General features: G+C 40.8%; 1 protein-coding gene across 2 annotated transcripts in view; it reads right to left on the bottom strand.

The window, feature by feature from the left end:
- enox1 (ecto-NOX disulfide-thiol exchanger 1) overlaps positions 1–26,394 on the bottom strand; it is a 137,942-nt gene that overhangs the window by 76,992 nt on the left and 34,556 nt on the right. For both annotated transcript variants that reach the window (XM_033618165.2, XM_033618164.2), the window contains exon 2: positions 20,618–20,658. The gene's annotated coding sequence lies outside the window, so the exon portion shown is untranslated. The remainder of the gene's footprint in view (positions 1–20,617; positions 20,659–26,394) is intronic.

Here is a 26,394-nt window from a genome sequence, read left to right on the forward strand (position 1 = left end):
TCAGTAACCATGTGAGAGAGTGGGTGGAGCTCTCTCAGTGTCTCAGTGCTGCCTGACTGTGACTGGGTGGAGATCACCATCATGGAACAATCCACACTCTGAGCTCCAGACTCCATCAATCCATTTCAAGAACTCAGCAGGCGACTCTGAACTGCAAAAACACCACAATCAATCTGTCAGCTCATTCCTCACACTCTCAGTCCTCCACTCTGATCAGTTCCTTCTTAACAGCCAGTCCAACAAGAGATCAATACACAGACATGTTAACGTATAGCTCTTATTTTACCACATTGTGTCGTCCATACTGAACCCTGTCCCTCAAAAAAACTATATATACAATTAATCTGCAACAGCAAATATTTTTTGATGGAAAAAACTGCGTTCCATTTTCTAACATACTGAGGTAATGTTGTTAATAACAACTCCGGAAAATTATGTACAAATCATAGTGCATTTCCTTTCTGCCAAAACTTCTGATCTTACAACACCAAATCACCTCCTAGTGACCACAGCATTATTAAACTTCTGTTATGGTTACGATGAGAACACTGAAATCACACAAACAACTTTTCAGTCCATAAAGTAGATACCATCTGTTTCACAAAGACTCTCAACACCAAAGAATGCTCCAAAAGAAAAAGAATATTATTTTTTTTGTCACTCATGCCATAAGAGTATAGGTACATTCAGGAGTACTTGGTTCAGGTTAGAGAAGGATCTTGTTTTTGTGTTTAGTACAGAACTATAATTAACGCTATCTATCTATCTATCTATCTATCTATCTATCTATCTATACAATCAGCACAGTTTTAAGATCAGAGTCACTAATTCAGTATCTGACCAAATGTCTCCCCCTCTGTTCCTGAGATATGACGTTGACACATGATGATGTCACAGTGAAGCTGACTGTTGACCTTTTGGATATAAAATGACGTCACCATTTTACCCTGCTAGACATTTGTGGGAAGTTTTGTCATAAGTAGTGTATGAATTCTAGAGTTATGGCCAGGAACATGTTGTCACACTGACCTTAACCTTTGACCTTCATCTCAAAATCTAATCAGTTCATCGTTGAGTCCAAGTGGATGTTTGTGCCAAATTTAAACAAATTCCCTCTGGGTGTTCTTGAGATATCGCGTTTCTGAGATCAATGCAAGGTCACAGTGGCCTTCACCTTTGACCTCTGACCACCAAATTCTAATCAGTTTATTCATGAGTATGGGGGAACGTTTGTACCAAATTTGAATAAATATTCCCTCAAGGAATTCTTCAGATATCCTGTTCACAAGAATGAGACAGATGAGGTCACAACAACCTTGACTTTGACCTATGACCCCAAAATCAAACGAGTTCATTGTTAAGACCAAGTGGACATTTGTGCCAAATTTAAAGATTTTCCTTCGAGGCTTATCTTAAGATATTTCCCAAGAATGGGGCGGACGGACAACCTGAAAACATAATGCCTCTTGCTATGTTATTTCTGGCGCTTAGTGATTAGAGAGTTGACAGCGATATGAACCTATCGATTCAAAGCTGTGTTTCCAGCCACGAAAAGTGATTGGTTTTTACAAATCCAACCATTTTTGTGCCTGAACATAACCACATTTTAACCACAATGTTGTTGGAACATGGAGCTTCAACATATCTACAAATATAACATGGTTTGCAGAAACATAAAGCGTCAAAACATTCATTCTGGTGACTGGCTTCATTAACCTGTGTGTAAGGGGTTAACGGCGGAAGCTCAGAACGTCCACATCCACCCTCCATTTCACTTTCAGATTCTGTCTCCTGCTACAGTTTGCTGATGCAGCAGAGGAGCCGCAGCTCTAACAAAAGCAGCGCTGAATAAACGGCAACACAAAGAAAGAAAAACAGATTACGGCTTCGTCACAATGTTGCTTTTATTGCTGAAGAACAGCTCCAGCGAGCGAGCTCACAGCGGGGGGGGGGGACTTTTATTTCTTATCACCGCCAACACACTTTTCACTCTCAGTCGTGAGAGTCATTCTGCCATCTGAATACACCCAGAAACAATAAAGTTTATTCAGCTGGGTTGGTACGAGCCGCTGTGTAGACACACAAACAACTGAAGCTATTTTGGGCTAAAGCTGCTGCTGCTGCTGCTGCTGCAACACTTCTCCTGGAAACACACACTTCACTTCAATGCATATACACTCATACATATTTATGCTGCACGTAAGCACAAAGCTACACAAACAAACTGCACACATACACAACAGAGTGTTCATTTCATGCAACTTTACAGTTCCACTGCACATCTATATCTTAGAAGGAAATATTGTACTTTTCACTGCACCACGTTTATTCTCTGAAGATCAAGGATTTACACACAACCTTCAGTACATGCTCGGTTTATATAGTATGATGTATTATAGATTGTTATAGACGATACAGAAGAATCAACACATTCTTACCACCAACTCATCAAATACTGATGCTTGATCAGTGGCCCCCTGTGTCAAGATTTGACACACTAGCTCCCCTCCTGCATCATATCCAAAGCCCAAATTTATGGTGGGAAAGAGAAACACACTTTTAACCTCTTTAAAAATGGACTTCCAACTGACGGCAGGGGAGGTCGTTGTTTGCATGGTTCTGATTAAATCGATCTAAAATAATAACCATAGTAGTGAGAACATAAATTCCTTTTTGCAGCAGAAAGCTAAGACATCCGTCTTCTCTGTCATCATGCCATGACCTTGCATATATACATATATATACATATAGATCGATCTAAAATAAAAACCAGAATAGGGACAACATTTATTCTTCAACCCAGCAGTGAACGCCGTTCACCAGAATCCACGCCCCTGTTACTTTCAATGTACAACCCCACACCAGCGGCGGCTAAACTCACATTGGTGCTCCTGGATGCACCGCCCTGCAGCACTTAAAGCCACCGTCTTATTTCCAGCCTCACTGCCCCTGGAATTAAATGCATTTTCCCCCACTCCCTCTCTACTTGGACACACCAGCTCCTGTAGCAGCTCTTTTTCTCTGCTCCTATAGCAGCTCAACTCTACTCACTATAGATGCATGAAGAGAACTTTCTTGCTGTCTCATGTGTGACGAAGACTGGATGACAAGAGACTTGTTATTGAGGTAAAGAAATATCCCGAGCTAAACGACCCACAATCCCGTCATTATAAAGACAATGGCCAAAAAGATACTTCCTGGCGAGTCATGTTTCTAGAGATCGGCTCTTCAGCAAATAAGTTATGGAGTGTTAAGGAAATTTTTTGTTTGTTTCTACATAATACATCTTTTGACTCAGTATGTTTTGTATTTCTATTTATACTTAGGGATATGAAGCATTTGAAGATACTCCAGGAAATGACATCACAATAAGCAAAAATACCAATGTAGGCACTGGCTGTCATTTCTATTGCAGAGTTTAAAGGGTTAAACATTATGAAAGACTTGGATATCAACAGGTTCTTGATCTGTGCAAATATCACAACACCGACCTTTTTAGAGAGGCGGCTGAAGGAATGACAGAAGGAGGCGGTGTTCGCACAGTCCAACATGTCCGCAAGGAAATTTTGAAAAATCCTTTTTTGATGCAAAGAAGAAAAATGACACAAGCAGCTCCGGCCGTTCTATATTTTGACGTGTTAATCAACATGTTAGGAAACATTAATCCGAGTATGCACAGCTGCATGTAAACAAGAATAGATATTCATCTTCATTAGACACGCAAACAGCTCAGTAGAAGCACTGTCTCTTTCAGAATAAGAGGAATATTTTGTGCATGTAAACGTGGTGACTGAGGGAAAAGTGTCCTCGCTCTGCAGATCTGACACTCGGTCCTCACAAAGATATAAGTACAGGAACACACACACGTACACGCCTTCAGAGATGTCTCTGGTGATATTTAATGGAAGCACTGTAGCGTTGAGGCGTTTATTCAAAGAGCAGCAACAACTCCTCATCTGATTCACGCCAGCAATTAAAGAGCAGCCAGATGCCTCTGAGGGAGGGAGGAGGGGTGAGATCAGAGGAAGCATCGAGAGGCGATAAGGCTTCCTCCTTTTGTGCGTAGAAAGCCCCCTTTGCTTCCTCCTATATGCAGATGGACTCTGTGGAGCCTGACTGTATTGTCACATTGTGGATGTTTTCACGCCTCAGATGAGCCGGTTTGTCGATCGGGATGTTTGTGCAGAGATTCTCATTGTGACTAGATCAAAGAGGTGGGAGGTGGAAAGCATCAGTTTATTAAAAGAAGAAAACCTTTCAGATGAGCTTACTGTCTGAATAACAAGCTGATATTCATGAGCTACAATATTACACATGTCTGTGTCAAAGCTCAGAGCCTCAGTTCATCACACTGGTTATTTCTTCTGATCCAGGCGCCACCGCTGAGTCATGACAGGATGTTTACAGTCAGCTGACAGCGCCCTCTAAGGTCCCGTTTATATGACAATGATTTCAACTTAAAACGGTAAACGTTAGTTGCGTTCTGGCTGATCATTTACACTACAGCGGCGTTTTGGGTGCCTGAAAACGCAACGTTTTGAAAACGGGTTCCAGAGTGCAATTTTTTGGAAACGGCAGCGTCTCCGTTGTCATGAAAACTTGAAATATGCAGTTCCTCTGAAAACGGAGACTTTTCGCACATGCGCATTACGGTTCCAGTCACTAGGCATGCGCGAGAAAGTCGATCGTCACAACAACAATGTCGAGCTCTGTTTGTGCTGCTCATCCTGTTGATTAGAAGTGAAGTGTAGATCTGTTACTGTAGCAACTCCACCTCGTCGTCCATCCAGACAAAGTTATCTGTGCATGCTTTCGCCATTGTGTCTTTGTTTTGGTTTGTAATCACCGCGTTGTAGAGGAAGGCGCTTAAGCGCAGGCGCATGGCGTCATGCCGTGGTGTTGCTTTGCACATTTACACTGCCACCCATTGACCTGGCGTGCATACTACAGCGTTTCCAGTAGATTTTGCAGCTCCGTGTGAACGGGGATCGTTTCAATAACGTCGTCATATAAACGCAGAAGTTTTTGAAAACGCAAAGGACAGACTTTTCCATTTTTAGAGGAACCACTGTCGTCTAAACAGGGCCTGAGGGATGGGGTAATTTATATCAGCAGGGAGCAAAGGAGAAACAGAAGTCCTTTTAACACAGAGATGGCGCTATAGAGCCACTACAAAGTCCCTTCTGTACACTGCCTTTGTATTTTTAGACAGGACCAAACAACGGTGGTATCATGTTGCTCCAGTGTGTGATTTTAGACAGCTCCTGGTCCTCACTGTTTTCACTATTTGCGGGCATTTTTGGTTTCCATTCTTTTTTGAGTTAGCTGCTAACTGCTACTTTTTAAATCTACCGTGATGGCTCGCACACATACAGTAATATGTTATCAAAACATCACACCTGTGCTGCCCATGATCCTGTCCTGCCAGCTGTCCTATTTTTACAAACAGTGTTTTGGTATTGTTACTATCTTCAATGCCGTCTTAAAGCTGAAACAATTCTGTCCCGTCATTCCACAACTGTACCGTTTATACAGAACAGCAAGGCAACATAACAGCATGAAATGTCTGCCTTGAAGAGTTAGTGTTAATGGGGCTTGTGTGACATAATTACAGCTGCAACCATTAGTCTATTAGTCGGAAAATTAATGAGCAACTAGTCTGACAAACAAATTTTAAGTAAAAATGCTAAAATAGATTTTGTTCAAGCTTCTAAAATGTAAGAATATTCTGTTTTTCTTTGTCATATATGACAGTACATTTTGTTTTGGACTGCAAAACCAAAAATATAATGCAGGCAGGTGAGAACTGGAACAAGTGAGCATCACAAAAGCCTTGTTCCTTACCGTCCCCATGTTTGGTCCCCCCTCTGTTGGGGTACCTAGCACACAGATGTGGTACTAAAAGGTGGAGCTGTGAACACTGCACTCTGATTGGTCAGTAGAGGACGGTCACTCTGCTCAGGGCTGAGTTGTGTCTGGTTTTGAGGCTCATGTAACCACTGTTCATACTGTGGAAAGTTTTATTAGTAAACTGTAACTATAAAATGAAAGGATGTTTTGCTGCCTCTCACAGCAGCTGGAGTCTGAGAAAAAATAACTTCATTCACTGGGCTGACTGCCGGTGACTTTTAAGGTGGAACGTTAACTTGTAATGTTACTCAATGCATGAGGTGATGACGTGAATCCATCAGCACACCTTAAATTTCACTGTGACAACGCTGACCATCACTTTAGTTTTTATTCTCTTTGTTGGATGACTCAGACTTTTAGTAATGAGTTAATCTTCAAGCCATTAAGAATAAAATTCATTTTGACTGGATTATGAACTGCATATATTCTGATACTCACAAAGCATCGTGGAGCGTCGTTCCTGTGGGCTCCAGCGACACTAAACCCCTGAGCTTGCCTGAGAAGGACTAAATGCACAAAGCTGCTATTTTTAAATATCCCATGGAGAGAGACTCTCACTGCAGCCTGTTCTATTTTGTTCTGAAAATGTGGGCGTGCAGCCTCGTTCTGTGGACGATAAACCAGGTGCAGACTGATAAAGGAGGAAATACAGTGAGTGCTGGACGGAGCAGTGAGTGACAACAACCCTGCCCATATTTAAGAGGACTGTTTCTGGTGAAAACGCTAAACAGATCTAGAGTCTAGGTATGTGTTAGTACTATAAGGTACTATACAGATTATTCTGGGTCATTATGAATCACCCAAAGAACCTGATATTAAGAGGGCGGAAGAGATTACCAGCAGCTCTTCAGAAGTGCTGGTGCACAGGAAAGAAAGAAGTCACGATACACCATAGAGTAAAATATATAAGCGCATCCTTGAGTGCTGGCCCACTTTAAGCACTGGATGTTACACAGGAAACAACAGGAGCAGTAACCACACCTTCACAAGCAAAAGAAAACGTAATGGAGCCAAACTTCAGGATGAGGCGCTCAGTGTGGAGGTGATGTTACTGTAGCTCAGTGACACAGCTGCATTTTAAGTGTCTGCAGTTTAAAACAGTTTACATGGAAAACTCAAGGTCAAGCATGAAGTGTGTCTGAGCTGATTTTTTTCTCGGGGCAGCATCATGCGGCCGCTGCAGCGTGGCTATGAGCACTAAAACATAAATAAAAACCTGCTTTAGTGTCTCGGCTCTGAGAGACATTTTTCCAGAGGCCAGACACATGTAAAGGACTCTGACAGTTTGCTAACATGGCTCATGTTCTTCTTCTGCCTGACCACATTCATGGACATGACGCTGTCATCTTCTCCTGCAGTATTCAGCACACTGGAGGACAGATTTAAAGCCTGGACATCCCAAACCAGAGACGCAGGAGTCAGTGTGAAGGTCACAGAGGGAGCCTATATGTTCACGTGTGTGTGTTCTGTCAGATGCAGTTGAAACAGAGTGTGTGTTGTGTTGTTATAAAAGGCAGCAGCAGCAGAAGTGTCAGTGTGTGGTGGACGTTCAGACCTCAGAGGACACCTCAAGGTTGAACCACACGGTGGTAAATTATTCACTAGTCAGGAAGAAAACACGTCTCCCTGCTCACTCTGCAGCACGTATACACACACACAACAACCCCACAGATGACCTTTACACACTTTATATACCTCCTGTTAGAAACATTTTTACCAACACAAACAAGAAATACTGTTCATTAATATGTTCATATCAGTGGAATCTTTACTGACAACATTTGTTTCTATAAAATATCCTTTGATGATGAATATTTTTTCAGGTTTGAGAAAGACTGCAGTCAAGGTTAAACATTACCTTAACATTTAATTGAAACCACAATCTTTGTTGTCCAAAATCTAAACATGGAAACCACTCAAGTATTTAAAACTCCAGTGTTTAGGATTTAGGGGGATATTTGGGCAGATATTGAATATGATAAAATCAATATGTTTTCTTGAGTACATAATCAACTGAAAATAAGAATTGTTGTGTTTTCATTACCTTAGAATGAACCGTTTATATCTACATTTGTATCTAAAATACACTTCTCAAGGATTAAATCAGTGGTTCCAACCTTTCAGGCTTCAGACCTCTTAAAATCAGTTTGTAACTGTGCCTCTTTTCATTTTGTCAGTTTTATCAGAGACTTTTCTCCTCTGGCTCTCTTATGGTTTCTAGTCTTAATTTCATTGTATATATTTACTAATTATACTAATTATATACTTTCTTTTACCTTTCTCTTATTATCTGTACATCTGTCTGTCCTTGTTCTGCTGCAACACTTCAATTTTCCCCTCTGGAGATCAATAAAGGCTGATCGTATCGTATCATATTGTATCGTATCATATTGTATCATATCATACTGTATCGTATTGTATCATATCGTATCTTATCATATTGTACCGTATCGTACCATATTATATCGCATCGTATCATATTGTATCGTATCGTATCATATTGTATCGTATCGTATCATATTATATTGCATCGTATCCTACTGTATCGTATCATATTGTATCGCATCGTATCATATTGTATCGTATCGTATCATATTGTATCGCATCGTATCATATCGTATCATATCATATTATATTGTATCGTATTGTATCATATTGTATCATATCTTATAATATTGTATCGTATCGTACCATATTGTATCGTATCATATCATATTATATCGTATCATATTGTATTGTATCGTATCATATTGCATCATATCATATTGTATCGTATTGTATCATATTGTATTGTATTGTTGTGTAGCATATTGTACCTTATGGTATCGTATCATATCTAATTGTATGTTATGACATGACATCTTATTTAGATTAGATTAGATCTGACAACTTATATGAACCATCTCGGACTCTGAGGACCTCAGGGACCGGCCTCGTGCTGGTGCCCAGAGTCAGGACTAAAAATGGGGAATCAGGATTCCAGGTTTATGCAGCTAAAATCTGGAACAGTCTTTCTGAAGATGTGAGACAGGCCTCTACTCTGACAATGTTCAAATCTAGGCTCAAAACAGCTCTATTTCACTGTGCATATGACTGAAAGGATCTTATCTGCACTCTTCTCTTTTAAAGTTCATTTTATGATTATTTATGTTTTTATTTTGTATTGTGATTTTAATGCATTTTCTTGCTCTGTAAAGCACTTTGAATTACTTTGTGTACGAATTGTGCTCTACAAATAAACTTGCCTTGCCTTGCCTTGCCTTGCCTATTAATCCCAAAGCACCATACTTTATCATATTGTATTGTATCATATCAAATCTTATCGTTTTATACCTGATCATACTGTATCATATTGTACCTTATCATATGATATCTTATTGTATCTTATTACATCCTATGCATTGTATTGTATCATATCATATCTTATCATATCACGTTATTAATTGTATTGTATCCTATCCTATCTTATCGTATTGTACCTGATTGTTTTGTATCATACCTCAATTTATCATATCGTATCATATCTTATTGTATCTTATCATATTACATCCTATTTATGGTATTGTATCACATGGCATCATTTTGGTTTATAATGTATCGTATCATATCTTATTGTATCTTATCGTGTCACATTATTTAGTGTATCCAATCCTATCTTATCGTATTGTACTTGATCGTTTTGCAGCATATCGCAACTTATTGTATCGTATCACATCTTATTTATTGTATTGTATCGAATCTTATTTATCATGTATCGAATCTTATGACACACTCCTTATATGGTTTCATTTCAATAGCTGTTCAAATTATCCTTTGTTTTTACTGCTGCTACTTTAAACACATATTGCTGTTAATACTTAAATATTTTTACTTACAACCCAGTCGACAGAATAAATGTTGGCATTGTATGTTCCTGCAAACCACGGGTACTTTACATCTGTACGTTATTATGTGGCAGACATGTTGAAACTTTTTGTTTCAACAACAAATGTGTTGTTAAGGCATCTTTGGGTTTAGACACTGTTACAGTTAGATCAAAAGATCCTGTTTTGGCTTAAAATACTCAATTTAATGAGCACAGTCCCTGCTGGAAACACAGCCACAGGTTGCTAAAAAAACACCCACGTTTGGTGGCTACACAGCCGCGGGAAACACAGCGATGACTCACTGAAAAAAACACCAGTTTGGTTGTATGTAGGTTTTGAACAGTGGTCTTCAGGTTTTCAGGCGTCTGACCGAGGTGTCACACCATCCACCATCCCCTCCACCTCCTGAGGACAGTCAGCTCATGTACGTCACTTTAGAAATGTGGATATGATGCGTATGAAACGTACAAATGTAACCTATCCATGGTTTGCAGAAATGTACAATACTGTTACTGACGTGGGATTTGTATCACAGGATTTGGAGTATTTCTACCTTTGTGTACTGGTACTTTGACTTCAGTAAATGTCTGAGTGTTTGATCCCCCGCCCTCTCACAGGTCCCTCTGCCTACTGCAGTGCTGACACATATGAAGACCTGTGACTTTCCATTTTAATAAGCCTACAGTGAAACAAGATCGATCTGTTTTTCCTCAGGCTTTATGGAGGGCAGGAGGGAGGAGGACATGTCAGATTTTCCCTCAGCTGGATGGCAGGCAGCAGCTGGTCTAGACATGAAATCACCAACCACAGGATGAGACACACAGAGGCGAGGGAGGCTGGAGGTGAACGTTTCCCTCAGAAGTAAAGCAGCAAATACAGATTTGTGCCTGCAGAAGCTGAACTGAGAGCTGCGATGACCCGAAATCATCAAACCTGTCTGCTAATGGTTACACTTCCATTATTCTGATGTGTTTCACAACATTATGTCGTGTTAGGAAACTGCTGCCTGGCTTTCTTCCTGCAGTCAACATTTCATTTAACCACGACAGCCATCGTTCCCTAACCATAGCCAGGCGGTTAGCCTTGTAACCATGACAACAAAGACACACTAACCTTAATGAAGCAGTAACTTTAACCAGAACCAGGACTTTTTGCTAAACTGAACTTGTTTTTGTGTCTAAATCTAACAAAACCACAACCGCAGTGTCGTCACATCACAAAACTGTTTTTTTTTTTTAGAAATATTTGTGTTGAACAGCCAATAACAAATTTACACTCTGTTACAATCTGCTCCATGTGTCTTTGGATTTACATCTTGGGATTAAAAGGGACATTCTGCAGAGGATATAGGTCGTACAGGGGCGGTTCAGGTGGACGGTCAGCGAAACAATCCAGAGACATTTAGGCTGCGTTCAGACTGCCGGAAAATCAGATTTGTCTCTTACGTCAGTGATCAGATCAGATTTGTGGGTCCAACATCACCATCCTATCTGCATGGGTTGCTGTGGTAACGAAGTAGGCATCAGTAACTAATGGCGACGCAGTTTTCCAACACAGAAGCATGAGAAGTGGAGGTCCATCATTTCACCCTCTAAACAGCAGCACGAGAAAAACTCAGCGACGATGGTTAGTATAGAGAAAAGGTGGTTAGTATACATTGGGATACACGTCTGTCAGTCTGGATTTACACTGTTGTTGTGTGTCGTATTGTGAGTGATGCAAAAGACTCTTTCAAATCCGATAAGAGCAGCCAGAGTGTGGAAGTTCGATTGGAATTGCATTTCAAACCACCTACAAAAATCACATTACATGCGTTTTCCGGCTGTCCAGACTTTCTAAACTGTAAATGGACTGCACTTGTCAAGCGCCTTTCTAGTCTTCCGACCACTCTAATCACTTTTACACTACGTCACATTCACAAGTTCACACACTGGCGGCCGAGGCTACCGTACAAAGTGCCACCTGCTACTCAGTAACAATTCACACACTGTCACACACTGATGGAACAGCCATCAGGAGCACTTTGGGGTTCAGTATCTTGCCCAAGGATACTTTGGCATGTAAACTGGAGGAGCTGGGGATCGAACCGCAAATCTTCCAATTAGTGGAGGTCCCACTCTACCTCTGAGCCACAGCCACCCCAAATGAATCAATCTAAAATCAATCTGGATATGCCAAAAACTGGACTGGGGCTTGCAGCCTGAACAAGTCCACTGACAAGCACTTCTAAATTAAGCTAAGCTAACCGGCTGCTAGTATCAAACTTCTTATCTAAACACATGAACTGTATAACAATATAACTATACAGAAATGTATAGTTTTATATATTTTGTTTCATGATGGAAGCTCCTCGTAATTTGATGGAATACTGTTAGTATCTATCTACGTAAATGGAGATCGCCAGACAGCAGCTGCTCAACCCAAGAGCCACAGACTCTGAACAACAACCACATTAGCGTCATGCTAAAGTCTCCGTTTTTAACAAACATGAAAACACATGTATTTCTTCTCCCTAGTTTGTTAACGAGCCACCAAATAAAAGTGAAAGGCTAACATCAGTTTGTAGGCTAGTTAGCTAATTAGCTGCTCCGCCGCAGCACAAAAAATCAGCATGTAAACGTTGCTGCTAATGTCACGTTGGTCCAGTTAGCTACCTTAGCTGGCTACGTTTGATCAAATCTGATGGTGGCAGTTTCAATTTCGGACAAAGTGACCAAATTACTGTGAATTTTGATGGTAAATCTGCTGTTAGTGCTGTACAAATACGACAGGGATAACAGAAAAGTAAAGAAAACTAAACATGTAGCAGTAATCAGCAGGTACAATCTTTAACAATCTTAATATATAATGATGAAAACTCTGTGTGTGTGTGTGTGTGTGTGTGTGTGTTCCACGTTTTTCTCCTCACTGACTTGGTCAATCCATGTGAAATTTGGCACAGTGGTAGAGGGTCATGGGAGGATGCCAATGAAGCAATATTACATCAGTTGGCCAAAGGGGGGCGCTATAGCAACCCACTGAAATTGCAAACTTTGAATGGGCATAACTCATGCCCCGTATGTCGTAGAGACATGAAACTTTGCACAGAGATGCCTCTCCTCATGAGGAACACATTTGCCTCAAGAACCCATAACTTCCGCTTATATAGGTTTTCTACCATTTTAAATTTTTTGAAAAACACTTCAAATGGATCTCTTCCTAGGAAGTTTGAGTGATCTGCGTGAAACTGGGTGAACATAATCTAGGGACCAATATCTAAAGTTCCCTATTGGCAAAAGTTGGAAAACTTACTAAAACTGAGCTTCTATAAGGCAATGAATATTGCGGAGGGCGTGGCTCATCACATAAAGGTGTATAACATCTCAAGGGTTTCACCCATCACCACGCAACTTTGTAGGCATATGAGCACACATAATCTGAGGGGACCCCTCCATTATTGACCCCATCAAACAAAATGGGGGCGCTACAGAGCTCATTTCTTATCTAGGCCTAACCGCCATATGGATTTTTACTAAACTTGGTAGATATGTAGAACAGGACGCCTCAAGGTGACTGGAGAAATTTAACTCTAACTGGCAACTGGGTGGCGCTATAACAACAGAAAAATGCTTCAAAATGGCTAAAATGCGACCGATCGCTGTGGCTCCCCCTGTGGACCAATGTTGGTGTTGTTTTTTCTAATGTTTGGTATGACTAAGTCATGGTATGGTATGCTGTACATAATCACGGAAACTGTCAGTGTGTCATTCTGTCTGTCCCACGTTTTTTTTCTGACGTGGTCAATCTATGTGAAACTGCACATAGGCATTGAGGACTGGCATAGGTAGAAGGTGACAAAGCTACCAATGGGGATGGACTAGCTGTTATTATGTTAGCTTCCCAGTGATAATTATCTTTAATGTTCGTTAACAGTTTTGTGTAAACTGAGTCAAAATTTCCATCAGTCTACTCATCATCTGATCAGATTCATGTTGACAGCCTCTTCCTGTTTGTATTTTATTCTCCACATGAGGAGGATTTCTTTCGTCCAATCAGATCTGGCGTCCTCTAACAATTCTGTTCCTCCATCCTTTCACCACGGCTCACCGCTGCCTTCCTCCTGCACTCTCCTCCAATTGTGTTTTTCTTACTTCCCTTTGTGTTTTTCTGCCCCTCTCTCCTTTTTCTCTCTCCTCTCTCGCCTCCTTCCCCACCAGTCACAGTGATGAAGTGGCCAGTGAGTAGCCGTCTCTGCCGGTAATCACCACGGTAACTCATGGCAGCGCTGCAGCGCCGGCAACACGCCATTCATCACCGCCTCCGCTGCTGCAGGAAACTGATATATCAAGATGTAAATTGTGGCCCTGCTGCTCCTCTGCTGTCTCCACGGAGGAGGAGAGAGGATGGGGGAGGAGAGGAGAGGTGAGGAGGGTCGAGGAGGGGGATAATGAGGAGTGGAGGAATGAGAGAGGAGGAAGCAAGGAGCCGAGGGGAGGATGGCCGGAGGGAGGAGATGGAGGGAACAATAAAGGAAGGGGTGGAAGAGAAGGCAGGAACACAAAGGGAAGAGGAGGAAGGAGTAACGAGGGAATACAGGAGAGAGGAGCTGGAGAACAGGAGGAGAAGAAGAGGGAGGAGAAAGCTGAATGTATGGTGGTGTTAATCCATCCTAATCCAGCCTTATTGCTTTCTCAGCCTGTAGTGATATGCCTCACACACACACACACACACACACACACGTTTCCATCACTTCAGAGGAACGTGGTTTGATTGGTCAACCCTCGGGGACGTTTGATTAGTAGTTAGGGTCAGGGTTGACTCTTGTGGTATGAAATTACCCAGATGGTTGGCGCTGCTTTGCATCATTGGGTCCATATTCAGTGTTGGGCAAGTTACTCTCGAAAGGTAATACATTACATATTACTAGTTACCTTCCACTGAAAGTAACAAGTTACTTCACTGTATTAATCTCTGTGTGAAGTAATAAGAATAACCTCAGAAGAACTGATGTTGATTTTAAATGGATGAGGGTCGTGTTGTTTCACAGAAGCTCCAGTTTATTACAGTTCATTTCAAATCCAGTGCTGCAGGTCTGACCCACTTTGGCTACCACTTTGTCAAGTCTGATCATTATTAGATATGGATAAATACTTGTGGACCTATGATATGAAACACAATAAATAAATATTGAGGTTACCACAACAAACAGAATGGTGTGAGAGTTAGTATGACGAGCACAAATTCCAATTCCAGTGTGCCGGTCAGCTACAGCAGCACCACAGAGAGAGTTATGTATAAGAATGGGATTGTATGTAGGCATAACTCTGCAGTTGTAGGTGATGTGAACAGAAACATCCAACATAAACTGACATCACCGGGACGAGGAACAAACAAACCAGAGGCCAGCTCCTTCTCCCAGACAGCAGGATACATTGTGTGTGTATGAATGGAAACACACTGGGTCTCATTCATGAAACGTGAGCAGAAGGAATTTGTGTGTAAACTGTTCGCAGATGGAAATTTACGTGCATGTCCACATTCATCAATATTTTAGTAGCTCCGATCTTTTCGTAGCTACTAACAAAATCTACTCCTGCTCCTGACCACTCGTAGTGCTTGTGTAAATTTAGTAAAGCACATAAATATTGCTTGTCACTATTGGAAATTACAATTTTAACTCGTATTGCGCTCTGTTATGTACACAATACACAGATGCCTTTGAAACACGTAATCTAAACATGACAAAATATTAAAAATATAACACATTTAGTTAAATTAGTTGGCAATTAGCAGGTGTAAGATCCAGATTAGGTTCATGATTGTGAATTATCTATGTAAATAGACTCAATAGATTACATGTTCTTTCTACATGTTGAATGATGATAATAAAAATATCCGTAAGGACAGCCGGATCACAGCCTCTTCAGCCTCAGTGCCTGGGTTCAGCAGGGGCAGCAGGAGCAGCAGGTGATGGAGCCACGAAGGAGCACGCGCCAGCTGAAAGAATTATTTGAGACAACACATGTTTTTTTTATTTTTTGTGGCTTTTTGATCATTTGAATGAATAAATCTGATTTGAAAAATGTTTAATTTACATTGTATAAAACAGAGCTTTAGGCTATTAAGATTCAAATAATTTGAAGACGATGCATACAAACTGCTGTAGGCTATATGTTATCCGTATCATTTGTTAAATAGCTCTATATTCTGACAGCCATCACTGATTTAGAGTTTATCCATTATGCACAAAACATCTCTGGTTTCCCGTTCCCACTTCATTCAAAACCCCACAAATGAATTTTCTGTTTGTTTGGTGACCGCTGTATTTTTGTGTGTGTGCTTATGCGTTTCTTTGCCTCCAGTTTCATATCAAACCTTTTACGCTTCACCTCTGACATGGTTCTTTGTACCACGGAGACAACATTAACAGCATCTGTTTCCTCCCTCCAGGCCTTCACTTTGCCTGTCCCTGTCACACCACTACTAACTGAAGAAAATAAAATGTTTTTTCTTAAGTCCACTTCACCCAAAATTATTTCAATCTCCGCTTCGGAAAAACTCTTTTTTCTTTCTCACCTCCTTATATGGTGGTCATTGGCTATTCATGGGCAGGAATTTATGCTAATTGCTGATTACCGGGAGCACGCTGTCACTTTACGATGGATTGGCATTCATGATCATACACACACGTGTTTATGATCAAATCTGAGTTTCCTGCAGCATTCCTGAATCCGGAGTAGGTTTTTAGTAGCATAGGCTTTTATGTGCAAATCTACACACAGATTTACTCACTTTTCATGAATGAGACCCACTGAACGTGGTAATGCACAGGATCACCAGCACCTTTCTATAAGGAAGTGTATAATTACGTAAGAACACATAACAGCCTTCGGGGGATGTTTTTTTTTTTTTTCTGGTGGCGCACTGGTGGAAGTGGATCAGTGTGGATGAATGAAAAATGAAAACAATAAACAGTTTGTTTCAAGCGATAACGCGATACATGACATTGTAAATGTAACAATATTACCTGAAATCCTGTTGGTAATGCTTTATATTACTTTGTTACTGCGAAAAAGTAATGTATTACTGTAACCCATTACTTCTGTAATGTGTTATCCCCAACACCGCCCATAGAGCAGGCACAATAGAGACTTCCACCAGCAGAGCCGTCTGCTTCTGGTTTAGCGCTCCGCTAACTTGAATGTGGATAAAATGATTTGGTCTTTTCTAGACTTTCCAAATGTTACGCAGGACGGCAATCCAGGCTCTTCAATGTATAGGAAACAAGGACAGAAGTATTAAAACGCCTTTGTTGCAGTGGCTCAATTATTATTATCAAGAGCCAACGTGTTTCGACCACTGCAGGTCTTCATCAAAGACCTACAACAAATGTACGGCTACACCTATATAGTAGCAGGAACCAATATGGGCGTAGGAACCAAAAAGTAACATGGTCAGTGGTCAGTGTTCTGCTGATAAAAGCCACATTTCACATCCCAATTTGAGGACGATCATAGTGAAACATCACATCAGTTCTTCAAACTGCACACACACTCACAGTGTTATATGTCAGATTATAAAATTACAGTCACAGCAGCCTCAGCTCCATCTTCTCCATCTGTCACAGAGCAGCCAATAAAGTACTAATGAAACACACTTTTCTAATGAACTGCACGCTGAGCAGAAACAGGTTACTCATCTGTTCCAAGAACACACCAAAGAAATCAGCTGTTTCAACATCTCAGAGTTTTTCTGTGGAAGAGCTTCTTCTCTGGAAACGTTCAGCGAGGACAAAAAACAGCAGCTGCTTCACCGTCATGTGCAGGAGAGAGTCTGCACCTTTTTGTTATCTGCTAACACTGATTTATAAATATATTCTTCTATCTTCTACCTACTATCATTTTAACCTTATTTCCTTTTTCAAGGTGACTTTGTAACATCTGTCCAAGATGAAAAATAGCTTTATGTTAAACAGCGGAGTTTATTAATGTGCATCATCCCTGTTAAATAAACCAATAAATAACTGTACACACTGTGATGTCACAGGCACACATTTGGGCAAATCTGCATCATACAGTGATGATTTCAGTTCACACTGTACAAACAACAATCACCTGGATGGTTATGAGCTTCTCTCAGATTATTTCTAATCACATCAATCCTGGATGGACACTGGTGATCCTGCACCAACAGTAAAGTATGAGTCTGTGTGTGTGCACAGCTGTAAACTGCTGCATCATGTTTGGATACTATAGATCCTTTTAGGGCCAACATCACAATGACATCATTTCATTATCTGGAGGTGCAGCTGCCTCTCCCCCACAGGGCTGTAGGCTACACAGGAGTCTTAAAATGTGTTTGTCTTGTTGTGTTATTGGGAGCCAGAATAGAAGGAGTCATGGCTCAAAACCAGCCGCCACTGCCCGTCAACAAAAACAAAGACAGCTATAGCCATGTTTCCATCAGCCTGTTTAGATGCGCATCTAGAAGTATTGCATCGGAAAATTATGATGGAAACGCCAAAATTCAAATTAAAATCCCCTGATTCGCACAAACTAAAATACGCTCGCTTTAGCCGGGTTTTGGTTGATTCGAAAAAATGTTGATTCGCAAAACGGGGGATGGAAACAGTTATGTTCGGATTAAGTCTGACATAGCGCACCTCTCTCCATGGTGATATCCACACTCTGGGTCGGGAAGGTGGTAATGCATTTACAAGCTGGTTGCCAACCGCCAGAAAACGTAGAAGAAGAAGAAGAAATCGAGACTTGTTTTGTTTCCAGTTCTGCGGAAAACTTGCACGAGTTCGTAGTTTTCACCAAAGTCCGTACATTTAATGGAAACACACAGGATTCGTATTTATTTTTCCCCCGTTAAAGGTTTTTTTTGGGGGAGTTTTTCCTTATCCGCTGTGAGGGTCCAAAGGACAGAGGGATGCTGTATGCTGTAAAGCCCTGTGAGGCAAATTGTGATTTGTGATATTGGGCTTTATAAATAAAATTGATTGACTGATTGATTTTAATGCACATTTCCCAATGATTCGAATCACTTTTGGATGGAAACATAGCTTATGGTTAAATGTGATAAGACCAAAGGACTGGACGGAGGCCATCATCAAAAATGCTCACATGTGCAGCGCACACTTCATATCAGGTTAGGGAAAAAGTATTTCCTGTTGTAGGGATGAATAACGTTATGTGTATTAAGGGTTATCATGTCCACCTCATCAGAAACTGGGGAGGGATTAAGAGGAATATTGGATTTCTCTGGAACGCTAACTTTTTAGCACATTAGCTAACAATTAAGTGTCGTCCTCCTTTGTAAGATTGGCATAGTAATCAAATCTGTTTGATATCTAATGTCAGCAGGAAACTTTGTTGTTATCACAGTTAGCATGCGTGAGCTCAGAAAGCTAACTTGGCTTCTTTACTGCCTAACATGAACGTCCCACCGAACCTCAACCAAACTCAAACTTTTTGTACTTAAAAAACACTGCTCTCCAGCACAGACAGCTGCAGACACAGAGCCAGGAAGAGTCCAGGTGAGACAGAGGCAGCTGCTGCCTTGTCAGGTTCTTTCTTCTGCTTGGAAGTCACAGCAACTTATTGTGGCACAGTCGCTGGCTTTTGGTTAATATCTAATGCCAGAAAAGAAATGTTGCACATCTCTCATTTGTCGTTTCCACAGTTAGCATGTGTATGCTCTAAAGACTAATTTGGCTTGTTTACTATATTACCTGCAGAGGTGGGTAGTAACTAGTTACATTAACTCAGTTACATTTACTTGAGTAACTTTTTGGATAAATTGTACTTTTCAGAGTAGTTTTAATGCAAAATACTTTTTACTTTTACTTGAGTTATATTGTTTTAAAGCAACAATACTCTTACTTGAGTACAATATTTGGCTACTCTACCCACCTCTGAGTACATAATATATATATATATTTGTGTTTCTTGTGCCTTGATTTATGTTATGTTTGTAAAGATTTAATTTATTTTTGTTTTAGTTAAAGGGGTATCGTTTAAAATACATGAATTTGCGGATTATTATTTTTGATTGATTGATTGATTACGTTCATGTTCTTATTTTACAAATAAATCAGATGTTACTCAACAGTTACTCAGTACTTGAGTAGTTTTTTCACCAAATACTCTTTTACTCTTACTCAAGTAATTATTTGGATGACTACTTTTTCCTTTTACTTGAGTAATATTGTTCTAAAGTATCAGTACTCTTACTTGAGTACAATATTTGGCCACTCTACCCACCTCTGATTACCTGAACGCCCAACTGAACATCAACCAAACTCTCAAACTTTTCACAGTTTAAAAAAAAGTTAGAATTAGTCGAATATTCATATTGAACCGCAAATTTTCATTGAACTGACGTAATTCTGAGTCGGATACAGCACTAATAAAATCCAACATATTATCAGACTTTGTCAAGGGTACATGGATAAAGTCCTGCATTGAGTATCAACATCTCCTCAAAGGAGTCAGTGGTTGCCAATGCCTAAACCAAACCTCTTTTCATTCAACAACAGAAGCCAAAGTTGTGAAATGTTCACATTTTCTAAACACAAGCAGCTGGACAGGAACTTCACCTCCATGAAAGAAACTAAAAGCGATCAACTTTGAATCTGACGAGACATTTGATGCAAACATTAGAGACACAGACACATCTGGGTCTGAACCAGAGCACTCAGTCACATCACTGACCACAGCCTGGTGTTAAAAATGAGACTGAATGAGTGCAAGCAGCGGATTTCCAGAGCAGTGATCACGATGCTTCATCCTGTTGGTGCTGATCAGGAGTCAGTTTCATCAGCGCTCAGGAGGAAGAAACAACAGAAGGAAACTCACAGTTCAGTTCAGCAGCAGCAGCTCCGTCTGTCTGATGGTCCCTGTGGAAACAAACACACTTCATCAGGCTCTCAGATCCTGTACAGACGCCTTCACGCTGTCCTCATGCACTAAATGTGTGTGTGTGTGTGTGTTGAGATCTCTTCAGGTTTCAGCCATGACATCATCTCAACCCTCCCCCGAAGCTACACACTCACCCTCAGTGTGTGTGAGAGATGGAGGAGGTGAGGCGCTAATAAAACCAACGGTATGATTTACAGCATCCTGAGGACGACTCACACACACACACACACACACACACACACACACACACACCCTCTCTGAGCACCAGCTGTGACCTTTCTAACTGAAGGCTCAGCAACAGAAACAAAAGCAGTAAACGTGTGAACAAACACAGAGCGCTGATGTGATTACACATCTGTCTCACTGACAACAACATGCAGCAATCAGCCAATCAGAGGCAGCACTGGATGACATCACAGGCCTGTAAAGCCTGACTACAAACTCTAATGGACTGTGACAAAGCTGTAAAAACCTGTAGCTGAGTTTAACTGGACGCTGCTGGAGTTGTAGCTTAATTGCTGTTTTATAGTTTCTATTTTAAGCCTTATTTTAGGATGTGCTTCTATTTATTTTACTTTAGCAGCTGGTACGTGTTATTGTGTGTAGGCATTTTAATATTTCAACATGCTAACATATATCCTCTGTGTGATTTAGTTGCGGTTGTTAATGTTTGTAACTGTTCTTCTGCTGTCTTGACCAGGTCTCCCTTGGAAAAAGATGACTGATCTCAATGGGATTTACTTGGTTAAATAAAGATAAATAAAAAATTAAAGAATGCAGCTTCTGAAGAAATTGCAGGTGTGAATGCTGCATGTTGAAAAGCTGACACTACACTGGCTTTAAACGTTGAATAATACCATTAATGTTTGAATGCTGTGGAATATTTTTCTGGTCTCACTTAACATCGAGTTTAATGAGTCTGACGGTGGAATTTCTTTCACTTTAAGGCTCACTGTGCCAGATGTGTAAGTCAGATTTCTTCCACAGTTTGAAAGAGGACAAGTTTTGCTCCATTTTGACCAAAAATGATACACGTAGACTGAAAATTGTGGGCGTGACAGCAAGTTAAAGAGAAATGTTTAAGACACACTCTGCATTCTGACAGTTGGGGCTCCTACTCTAGCTCTAAAACATTCCATCCAAACCAATTTAAAAATCTGAGAAGGGCAGTTTAACCATGCTCCAAACAAGTCTAAATATTTCAAAAAGTTTGACTGGGATTTGAAAGTTCAATGGAGGTAAGAATGTATGAAAGATGGGGAACATTTTAAAGTTTGAATGGAGTTTCTAAGGGAATGTATAAATGAAACAGTAGGCTTTGAACAGGCTTGAAAAAACTTGAATTTATGTCAAATCTGAACATTCCTCCATTTGTTTGAATGAGGAAATTTTCTAAAACACTTAATATTTCGGTGAGTTTTACAGATACAAATGATAAAAATACAAGCATGCATGTCCTAATTAAGCTGAATGTTTTGATGTTTGAATGAAGTTTCTATGTTGAAAAATGTAGAGGGAGCTGCATGACAAAACAACCCGGTCTCACTACGAAGTCACTGAAATCCAGTGCTTGGGCAGTGAATTGCTGTGTCAGACACTGACGAAAAAAGCCGTCCTTTAACCCCGGCATGATATACAGCCGGTCCGCATTATTGTATAATTATAGCTCAGCCGCATCAGGGGAAAATGTGGCGGGACAAGAACGAAAGTTAAGTTGACAGATGTCCAAGTTGGGTGGGTGGGAGGTGTGGTACAACAACCACCGACTTTCACCCTGGAGAGTGGTTTTAGCATCTTATTAGACTGTAAAGTCATACCCTGTTTCCTAAACCCAACCATGTTGGTTGTTGTCAATTTGCGCTGTTGTACCGACATAGTGCTTTTATTTTGAAAGACGACAATGCATGTCACAGGCAGAACTTGACATGTCCCAGAACGTCAACAATCAACACACCCAGGGTACCTTGCACATCGTATCTGGACGTGGAAAGTCCATGACCAAATGTCGATATGTGACGAGGTCGGAGTGAGAATGTGATGGACAAAAAATTAGGCAGAATTTTTGCGTAGAATAACGTAACCCACCCATAAAAGATGAAATACTTTCTCTGTGTATCTGTACTTCTTTTAATACTTGTAAACTGTGATTGGACAGATGCTGCTCAGGGGAGGGGTTTAGTGAGCAGTCAGCTGCGCTCACAGCGTGATGAACTGCGTATGTCTGACACGATGTTAAAGTAATGATATCACCTGTTCTCTGTGACTTTAACGGTAGAAGAATAATATTCAGAGACATTGAGTGTTACATAAATATGTGTTTGACAGTTATTATTATGGAGCAGCGTGTGAACAGGAAGTAATTACTGTTTAGTGTTCAGCCAACTGAGCAGGACAGTGTGTCGCTGCCAGAGAGGCCCATATGGCAGAGACAGAGCCGAGCCAAGCTGAGCCAAGCTGAGCCGAGCTGAGCCAGTCCAGACTGGAATCAACCAGTCCGGCTTCCAGCAGCTCTGCTCTGCACACACAGTGCACCAGTATATTGTTTACTGCACCAGTATCCTGCACACACACTGCACCAGTATCCTGCACACACACTGCACCAGTGTACCAGTGTGCTGTGACAGTGGGAGGTTACTCACTGAGGAGACTCTCTGCTGCAGACTGTTGTTTCTTTGTTTCTGTGTCACAGTGTTAAAGTAGAAACGTGTTGAAGACTAAAGGCTCCTGCTGAATAACTAAACACACACTGTAGATATTTGACATTGCACTTCTATAAAGGCGGAGACCTCTTTAGAGCTGATAAAGAATCACAGCAGCAGAGGTCGACACATTCTGAACCAACATGGTGAACATCATCAGCATGTTAGCATGCTAACGTTAGCATTTAGCTCAAGACATTGCTGGGCTTTAGTTGCAATTCAAAGTGAGTAAAGTGCAAAGATAAAAACATAAAACAACAATTAGGTGCAAATCCCTGTCTCTATGAATCTAGATATTTTGCCAACACAGTATGCTGCCGTCTGGAGAGTAAGCACCACGTCCAGTGTCTTTTTTCAGAGTGCTTTGGGTGGAAGATCTCTGAAAAAAAAAGCCGCCGGTGACGTCATTGCCGCTTCTTTAGTCGGGCTGCTGTCACACATTTTTTGGGTGTTGCTGGTGACTGTTGTGCTTTCACCACTGTTCGCTTTGTAAGCTTGATGTTAATGGTGTAACTTTTAAAGTAGCGTTATGTTAGCTACCTGGCTAATGTTAGAGTCGAGATATAGAGTGTGCCAGTAAACCCGGAACTCCGTTAGCGCTTTTAACACTTCCGGTTCTCTTGTCTTAAAGTCAATACGTTTTTTGAATGGGATTTTGGTAAAATGCCTCAAATAAGGTCTGTGGTTAACAAAAGCTTAAGCGAGTTTCAGGTTTTGTTCTACGACATAAAACACGTCAGTAAATACCCTACTTGTGAATTGGGTTGGGAACCAGAGGGTCGCCTGTTCAAGCCCCTGTCCGGACCAAAATATGGAGCATGGACTGGTAGCTGGAGAGGTGCCAGTTCACCTCCTGGGCACTGCCGAGGTGCCCCTGAGCAAGGCACCGAACCCCCCAACCACTCAGAGCGCCTGTCATGGTCAGCCCACTCTGACATCTCTCCACTTAGTGCATGTATAGGTCCAGTTTGTGCATGTGTGTGTCTGTGTGTAATTGACAAATAGAGTGAAAAATTGAATTTCCCCTCGGGGATTAATAAAGTATATAAAATTTAAAAAATTCAATTAAATTAAAAAAGGCGGTTGCTAACAAGTTGCTCAATATGACTACAAACCCTGTCGGGGACATTAAACATCATCACCCCCGAACAGGCGAGAGTGCTGGCAGTCCGCCATTACAGCTTCTTATTTAGCTTAAACAGTCCGATTTCCCCATTATACAATGTTTTTAAAATAAAGCGGCCGAAATCAGTTGAAAGCTTAGTGGCGGTGACGTCAAGAGTCATGCGACCGTGGAGTAGTCATGTAGTCCGTTAAAGCCTAACGTTAGCTTTTTACTTCTGGCGATCGCATTTAAGCTTCAAATGCGGTATGAAAGGTGTTCATATGTGAAGTAAGTATCGTAAACTTGTGTTAGCCACAGAGCTTATTTTCTGACATAATCCAAAACGCAATGCAAAAATCACATTCACTTTCTCTTCCGGGAACCAGCGCGATGCTAAACTTCCGGGTTTTGACGTCAGCCCTGGCACACTCTATTGTTGTCATAGAAACAAAATCCATACATAGCAGTTTTTTCTAAACTCTGGTCACTTTGCATCCATGAGGAAATGATGGATTGTTTTAATATATCATAAAAACTAATTAAATTTAACTCCTAGTCTGTTTTACTAGCCAGTGTGGCTCCACATTTTGACAAATAAAGGCCTGTCTCCATTAGAGGCCTGGTCTGGTCGCCAAGCAGTTCATTTTTTGAGAAGTTCTTCGGATGTATAAAACCAATTTGTTGGCTACCTCAGATTATGTGTCCATTCCTTGATTATCCTGTAAATTATTCATATTCCTTTAGTCCGTAAGAGTCGTCAGATCAAAAGAATCAAAAGGGTTTTTCAGAGAAATTAATCCAAGATTGTTTAAACAAGAATAATATTTATAAAAATAATATTCATACTGGCTTGAATAAACAATTTGATTGTATTTCCTGATCTTTGCTGAGCAACAGTTTGTGTAAAAGGAATTAAAGGCCTGTCTCAAATACAGGCCTGTTGACTTCAGTGATTTAAGTAAATAATAGCCTAGGCTACCAACTGAAGTTTTACATTATGTACACTTTTTCATCATACCCGTGTATAAGAGTCAAAGGTTTACACTGTTCAGACTTGTCCTTGTTTCCAGCTGTATGTTCCTGTGTGTGAGTCAGACTCCTACGTGCTCCCATACTTTACTTGATTCTGTGACATAGGAAACAAACGATGTTGAAAACAAACAGCTCTGAGCTTCTATCAGAATCCTTACAGAAGGTTAATGGCAGTGAGGAAATGACACCACTTAGCAGAAACACACCTGAACAGCAGGTGAGCTGTTAACCCTGTGGTCACCTTTTCTCTCTCAGTCTTCGTCTTTCCCTTCTCTCTTCTCTCCGTCTCCTGTGTGTGTTTTTTTCTCTCGTTATCACCTCGACTCCAACGAAACTGATTTGTTATGCAAATGACTGAATAAATCTGCATATCACTGAAGGAGCTCGTCTCTGAGCCTCAAAGTCTGATTCTGCATCTCCTCATGAGAGAAGAAGGATTCTGCAGCAGGTTTATTATCAAAGAATCATAAGACAGAAACACGGCAGAGCTCTGCTCCTGAACTCAGCACACTTTCCTTCATTAGAACAGCCTATACGTGTGTGTTTACTTTGAGTCAGTCACTCTGTTCAGTATCCAGCATCTATAGAACTACTGAGCCAAGCTAAGATGGAGAACATGATAAACAACATATGAGCATGTTAGCATGATGAAGTTAGCATTCAGCAACCTCACACAGCTGTTAACATGACTGTTCAGTTTTCAGCTCTCCCTTTACTTCCATTATTATATTTCTGAAATTAAAATGTGTACAGATTTTAAAGGGAAATTTCGGTTTATTTCAACCCGTCTCCCATCGTCCTAAATTTGGTTCAAGTGACTAGTGACATAAAAACAATAGTTAGCATGTTAGCCGTTAGCCTAGATACAGCCGTAGCGT

Source organism: Epinephelus lanceolatus, chromosome 14, assembly GCF_041903045.1.
Source record: "Epinephelus lanceolatus isolate andai-2023 chromosome 14, ASM4190304v1, whole genome shotgun sequence".
Lineage (NCBI taxonomy): Eukaryota > Metazoa > Chordata > Actinopteri > Perciformes > Serranidae > Epinephelus > Epinephelus lanceolatus.